This window comes from Atta colombica, unplaced genomic scaffold, assembly GCF_001594045.1.
Source record: "Atta colombica isolate Treedump-2 unplaced genomic scaffold, Acol1.0 scaffold255, whole genome shotgun sequence".
NCBI lineage: Eukaryota > Metazoa > Arthropoda > Insecta > Hymenoptera > Formicidae > Atta > Atta colombica.
The window spans coordinates 22,583-30,943 of record NW_017259354.1 but is presented as its reverse complement, the minus strand read 5'-3'; the positions used below and the strand labels follow the sequence as shown (position 1 = coordinate 30,943).

The 8,361-nt window shown below is 29.7% G+C and overlaps 1 pseudogene; it reads right to left on the bottom strand.

Moving 5' to 3' along the window:
* Positions 1–2,420: 2,420 nt before the first annotated feature.
* Positions 2,421–8,354, bottom strand: LOC108689101 (annotated as a pseudogene).
* Between the last annotated feature and the right edge of the window lie 7 nt (positions 8,355–8,361).

Genomic DNA, 8,361 nt, shown 5'->3' with positions numbered 1-8,361 from the left:
AAAGAAGACATCAATCTGATTAATGATTGTTCTCTAAATAAGTGCACCATTTATCATTGCTGATTCTCATTAATCTACTATATATATTTATCTTTTTGTATTGTTTGTAACATTTGAGAGTCCTACTATAATTATTGTTATTGTTGCACCATTTATCATTGCTGATTCTCATTAATCTACTATATATATTTATCTTTTTGTATTGTTTGTAACATTTGAGAGTCCTACTATAATTATTGTTATTGTTTATGTTGCATATTTTGACTGTGTATAGTTTTTATTTATTTATTATTAAATACATATTAGTGAATATAAAAACAGGCTATTGTTTGAATTAGCATAAGATTAAGCTAAATAACGTTCCATTAAAATACAATTGTATATATAAAAGTAATTTTTTTTCTATTTATCTAAAAATTAATGGCACTCTAGATTTTTGCATATTGGGGACAAGATGCATTCTACTGAGTTTAATATAAATTATAAAGATCTAAAAATTTTTTAGAAACATACTTTATCTATGTGTATTATACGCGAATACAAGTTGCTCAGGCAACCTAGTACAAGTAGAAGAGATGGTATCCCATCCACTATAAAGTCCAGAGTAATTTCAGATATAAACATGCTCGAAATCTAGAAACAGTGTTAAAAGTGGAATAATTAATATAATTTCATTGAAAAATAATCCAGAATACAGATAATTCAATTAAATATCTCGCGTTAATACTCTTCGTTATAGTTACGGTAAAATAATATCTGTTTGGATACTATGTTTGAATTTTATTTTAATTATATGTTATTTCCGATCTTTAGTTGAAAACATATTTAATATTTAATTGAAAAAAAAAATTATTTTTTAAAGCTGCGACTACCTGAACAAATACAGACGACAGCATAACAATAGTGATAACAGCTCTTGTAAAATGAGCGCTCCACTCGCTTTGATAAGGCCACAGTCCACTAACCGATAGAAGAAATCGGTTAAATTTGTAGTAATGCTCTTCAGGATGTTCCATTTGCTTCGAAAGTCTCAATAGAACTGACTGCAGAAGCGAGTCAGTTGTATTACTTATAGTAATTTCCCTCTAGTCCGTCTGATTTTTACATTTTTAATTTTTTTTCTTCCAGCATCATGTTATTAGACAAATAACACCAAAGGAAAATGTATGCATTTAACGTGGGAGGGAAAATTATCCCAAGGTGTCGGAAGAATTGATCAGTAAATTATTCAGTAGTCGCTTAACTTCATGGGAAAGAATCATCGGTGGTGTCTCCAGATGGAAATAGTCATTAGTTTTTTTCTACAGTTTTTACGGTTTTTTTCTTTTCACGCGCAATTATTTCGTAGATTATAGTTTGTAAATAATTTGTATCGTTCCAATTTTTCTATTATAATAGTAAAAGTTGAGGTGAGAATTATAAAAAATTTAACATAAAAAAATACTTTTGCGGCATTCATACATATTAACTTTACAGTATACTATTATTGATATTCTTCTATAAGTGATCGTAAGAAACAAGTATTTCTTTTTTAAATATAGATATAAATTTATATGTAGAATGCAAATAGTAGATATTCAATTCTGCGATATCAAGGAAAATGAAAAAGGTATATGTACTGAACGAGAAATCCTATATTTTTTATTTTCCTAAATGAAATTTTGGTAAATATTAATAAACGGAAGCAGCTCCTTGACTTTGACATGTGTTGTCAAGATTATCGGAGCTGTTTCTGTTATTATTAATATTAATCGAAATTTTTAGAGACATGTATCTTTTCCTTAAAATCCGTCTATCTAAAAATATGAAAATAAAATTCACTGATCAAAGAAAATTTTCCAGTGCAGTAAGAATCATGAATGAAATATTTTTACATTGTATTTTTTAAATAAGACGAATTAGTATAATTATAAAAAATTATTTATCAATCAATTCAAACGAGGTGTTTAGTGTTAGTTCAATATGAATGCAATCAATTTATTAATCAACGATTTGATTCAGACTTTCTTCCTGCGTCTTGATTTATAGGAAGTTGATTGAAGAATTATGAGTAAAAGGAATATGAAAATTGTAATTGATTTCGGGAAAAATAAATTGATATTGTACTTAAACGCTATATTTCACGTATGTAATAAAATGGCGAAAATATCTTCGACTAGATACATCTATACAAGATCTAAGAAATATTATTAATTTTCCAATGACAGATTCCTTGATTTCCTATTTTTTTTAATTAAAATTTTTATAGAAGAATACTTTTCTCTAAAATTCATCTAAAAATATAAAAACAGAATTGACCTACATATAATTATGTGTAGAGATCAAAGGAATGAAATTAATTTTTCATCATTTTTTGAAAAATAAATTACTATAGATTCGTCAAAGAATCTCCCATTGATGTAAGAATCACAAGTGGGATACGTCATATTTTTAAAATATTTGCATAGAATCACAAAATATTCTAATAATTATAAAGTAGTTGCTCGATGTCTTCGCGTAGAGTAGCAAAAATCGGTCTTTCATGACTATTCAATTGCCAACATGATAACATCAATTTTTTATGAATTTCCTGTGGACAATTATCTGGACAAGGAAGACGATGGCCACGTTCCAATGTGTTCGATAGGTCCGTTATAGTCGTCATTAAAATTTCTTTTTCAGTCACTCTGACTGACAGTTGTGGATCGATACCATAACTAAAAACTTCGTACATTGTCACACCAAATGACCACACATCCGAACGCGTTGAAAATTTGTTATGCCTCAAGCTCTCCGGTGCATACCTAAAAAAAATTGTTTATTGCTCTGATAAAAAAATAATTCAATCTTAAAAGAATTGGAGAAAATATAAAATATTATGTAATATATATTTTCAAACGTGAAACGTTATTTTATTCTATTATTGTTAAAATATTGAGAAAAAAGATAAACATATTTTTAATATTAATCATTATACTATCTATAATGTTACCATTTAATTGGAATATTACGAAGAGTTTTAAATACATAATAATCACTCGCAGCTATTACTTGCGCAAGACCGAAGTCACTGATTTTCACTCGATCTTCGTTCGCTACTAGGATATTTCTCGCTGCTAAATCTCGGTGAACAATGTACTACCGAGATACTCCATAACCGCAACGAGCGAAGCCTAATAGTGTTTTGTATGCAAGACTGTACCGATGCGAACTTAGATAATTCAACAACGAATATATTGAATAAATTCCATCACCAGAATTCGGTCCACTGAGCACAAAATTTTTACAATGTTAGATGACTGAGTCTCTAAAAATAAATTTAAAAAAAGAACAATGAATATAATTTACAGAAAGTTTAAATATACAATTCCTGAAAAAATAATAATTGATTCTTAAAACAATGACTTGCCTCCATGATTTTAATTTCTCTTTCGAAGTCAAGCACATTTTCTGAGTCTCCTCCTGCGTTTTGAGTTTTTTTTGACGGTTACATTCTGCTCCAAATCAACTTCCTTACCATTGCGTCTTCTGAGCGTACCCTTATACACTTCACCATAAAAGCCTTCGCCTATACGTCCTTGCAAGATCACATCCAAATTTTCATTTATCTCATAAGTACGCTGCCAATGAGAACTATCTTTACTGTTGCAAGCCTTGTCATTGATTTTACTTTTATTAGTTTTGCCTGAGCTGTCTTCGCAACTCAGACCACAGTCGTTATCATTACCCGCAAGTGGCATCTTGTACAACTCGCTGTTCAGCCAACGCAAATAAAATGACAATTCATCTATGTTGCTGTCTTGATTCTGATAGCTGATCAATTGCTCTGTAGCTTTTAAAGAAATTAATTTAATTCTTAACTCTCATATCACTTATCACAATTAAATATTATTATTTGTGAAACAATATATACTATTACAATAAAGAAATTAAGATCATAATTATTCTAATGTCTAAAGATAATTTGATCAAATTTTTATTTCGTAAATAGCATCAATTAGTCAAGAATAATATCAATTATTTTTGCTATTAAGAAGATTTAAATCGACTCACTATGATCGTTCTAAGTAATATTAGTGTAATCAGTGACCAAATTCGTTTGCGATTCACTATTTGATTTGCTTTCTTCTCTATAAATACTGCCATTCTCGTCATTGTTTCCATCGACATCTCGGAAAAACTTGGGGCATATAGTAGCGTAAGTATGAGTTCTACGAGCGTTATACACCTCATAGAGAATTTGATTGATATCTCGCATAATGGCCTGAAGTTGTTTTCTTGCTAGGGAATTATTTTTGCACCAGCATTCCAACATTAATTTATAGATTTCGTTTGGACAATCTTTAGGAGGAGGTAATCGGTTTCCATATTTATAATACTGCAAGACAATATCATTTAATCATCATAGTTAGAAGAGTTTCTAATAAAATAATTCTATTAGCGTAAAAAAAATAATGTAATGAAATTTTTATTCGTAATAAATATACCATTTTAAAAATATGAGTTTTGTGATATTTGGGTGGAGGAGTCCCTCCGGAAAATATCTCCCAAATAGTCATCGCCAGTGCCCATATATCCGCTTGGAGACTATACTATGCTGATGCAAAATCCAAGTAACATTCTGGTATCCAATATATGATGCGCAAAATAACGAAAAATCGCGAATCCTTATATTACATTTGAAAAGAAAACAGTGAATATAATTAAAAAGACTTTTATTTCTTCACTTACTCGTCCTCAGTATAAGTGAAGAGACCAGGATCATCCAACTTGACAATGAAGCTGTTATCTATGTATGAATATACGAGAACGTTCCGGCAGCTTATATTTCCATGAATTACATGATTCTCCTCCTACACATATTCTTGCATGTTTAAGATATTAACATTAGGATATAACACAAATATTTGGAGAAATTTACCAAATGCCATAGAGCTGTTGTCAGACAGACGGTGGCTTCTACCATATCAACCGTTAATACGGATTTACTATTGCTGCACAGGTACTTGTCCAGCGGGCCCAAATTCACTAGCTCGAGTAGCATTCCGATCGTCGGGGCTACAGTTATGCCATATAATCTGAAAAGTAGAACATAGTATTTTCACGCTTTCACGATTTAATCTTTTACTTTTCTAAGATTTCTGATATTTACCTAACTAAAGCTACTGAACGCAGTTGGCTCCATTTGTCGACCAATTCTAAAAATTCTTTGGTATTAATTATTCTTCTCAGTCTTCAGTATCTTCATCATAATCTCGAGCTTCTTGTCTTTAGCAACTCGCCATATAACTCGATGCAAACTCATTATTGTCGTGGAACAAATCAAATCTTCGTCGCTTTTTGCGGTCGCTTTGTATACCTGCAATTCATTCCATGGTATGCATCGCGGTCCATCTTGCAATAGAGTAGTAATTATTTCCTCATCTGCCGCTACTTCGTTTACGATGTTTTCCAAAGCGCAAAGTAATAATTTGGACTTGTCTAGAAAATAAATTCTCTCTATATATATATAAGTGTATATAAATGAAATAGTAAAACTCGATATTTTCCTTCTAAAAAATATATATGTTCAATTCATATTTGATTAATTAATATTATATATACCATATTCCGAAAATCCCAAGCATTTTCCAAAGTATATCGATTTTCATTGGGATTTTGGAATGAAGAAATTAAATGTCTCAAAGATTCGTGTACTCGAGAACTGTTTGTCATTACAAATTCAGGTTTAGTCTCTACTATTTCTTGCGAAGATATAGTTCCAGCTTTGTTGTAAACGTCAATGTAATAAACACAATACTCGGTTTCACTTTCGCGCAGTATATAACTTCCAGACTCGTTGGCACATTTTTCTTTAAGCTTCATATACGAGAAATCCTTTCTGAAACATTTTTAAAGACTCTATGTAAATATTATATATGTAAGAATTTTCTTTCATTTTCAAAATTCATCTTACCCAATCTTACTGGTCCATGACACCTTAATTTTTGTAATCTTTCTAAAGAAGGCATAATAATACTAAGATCACCACTACACAGATTAAAATTCCACTTAACAGATAAGCGATAATATCCGTCCAATGCGGATACAATGATAATAAAATCGCTTTTGTATCAAATTGTACACACAATTGTGATATGCCAGTTCTCCTCCCAATTAACACAGTATTATTCTTTCTAAAATATGAAAATGTGATAGATAAATATATATTCATTATTTTTATTATATTTTACTAATATGGATCATAAAAATTATTATAATTTGTGTTTTAAGATCGTGTATTAAGAAAAGCTAATGTACTGAAATACATAGTTACATTGCATATATTTGTTATTATATAGAGAGAGTGGATATGTCCTCTATCCTACAAATCGTTTTCCATGTACCAATGTCAATCTCAATATTAATCTTAATATTTTACTTGCTCTATGGTAAGGTGCCCTAAGTAAGACTTCAGCTCTTAGATTAGGAATATCTTTATCCATTAATGCTGTTCATTTCTCATATGGATAATTTGGAGCCATGCGTTCAAACTGTTTCAAATATTGCTCCTTGACATATGTAGCATCATATCCAGATAATTTTGTAAGTGCATTGTGAACAGGTTTTCTAATAAAAAAGCATGCCTTTTTATGCATTCCTTAGGTATATATTTTTTATATTCTGATTCTACAGTTTCACGTGGGAGTTTTTTTTCAAGCATTATCCTGCAATGAAAAAATTGTAATAAATAAACAACAATCGTTTATTCCATATTGTTCTATCAAAGAAAAACGACTTGTACGTTACCTATACATATCACTAACTCCTAGGTCAATTAATTCATGTTTATGTTTCTCATAAATTATATTACTTCTTATAAACTATGTACCTTGTTATCCATTACATCCTTACCAACTTGTTCAAAATAATAATTATATGCATTTAAATCTATTTCTCTCAGCCTATCCATACTAGATGAATCTCATGCGAAAGTTGAATCTGTATTTCTCCAAATCTTCTTTTAGTATGTGACCTCAAGGGAATCATAGTTTTGAAAAATAACTTTGCAGTGCAAACAGATGTCTTGTTAAAGGGCTTACATTGAAAGTATGGCATATCTACAAGTTAAATAGTTTTGATTTTAAAAAATATTAAAATTGCTTTGCAAGGATAAAAATAAAAGGTTATAACCAAAATTTATTTAAATATGTTATGGAAAAATACATTTAATTTTGCAGAAATAATATAAAAGGTGCAAATTGTTGACAGAATAAAAAATTAATAAAAATAGATTATGTAGATTTATTAACATACAACTATAATTATAATTCAATAGTAACCTTATACCAATTAAAAATTTTTCACATAATAATATAAATGTTACATATCACATTTTGAATATACATAACATACAGAAGCAGAAAATTATAATTATATGATATAATATCCCTGTTAATTTGTATTCTACACAAATAAATAAATATTAACAAGAGAGCTAATTTCTTGTTATAATATTCTAATTAATGAAGATGATAGTACGATATATGATTAATAGATAACACAGAGTAGTTTTCGAAATCATTAAGTCAGGAATATTCATTTTTGCCTTTGCATTAAAGATATACAATAACATTCCATTCTATTTAATTTAACTGAAAGTAAAAGATTAATTCATACCTTTATACATAGATACTCGATAGTTTCATCAACAGTAAATGCAAATTTTAATGGTTCATCACTGTTGGCCATATAAATGTATACATATACACGTATATAATGTGACAGTCACGGGTCCTTATTAATTTACAAATCGTCGGTCTCACTAGAAATATTACATCTTATAACAACATCCTCGATACTCAACGCACACCGATTTGTTTTTTGTTCATGTGTGATATATATAGCGAATTCAGTCACCTGCATTACTCTGCACTTGTGCAGATTATTATGCCTAAAGTTGTTTAATGATAAAAATATAATGCACATATCATGATTAATAAAATGTCTAATATTAATATTATTACTTCTCTGATGAAAAACGCATTAGAATCTATTCTATTGGTCAACACTACTGAGCCCTCCTATTATTTGGATGCTTTTTTGCATAGAAAATCTTTACAATATAACCAGAAGGAAACCTGAGAGAGGACAAGACGGTTCAAAACCTGTGACCGCAACATGCTGCCGCAACATTATGCTCTGACAAAGTGGATGTAAATTACGTAGCAACATCCATTTTACTTAGGATACATCATCCATTTTTCAAGGCTGAAGATGATAAATCGATATTTAGGTCATATAATCGTGCTACATGTAACCTTTACCGTACCTCGGTTAAAAAAAATAACATATCCTACTCGCTTGGCTGAACCTTGGGCGTCATTCTTGTTTAACATTCGA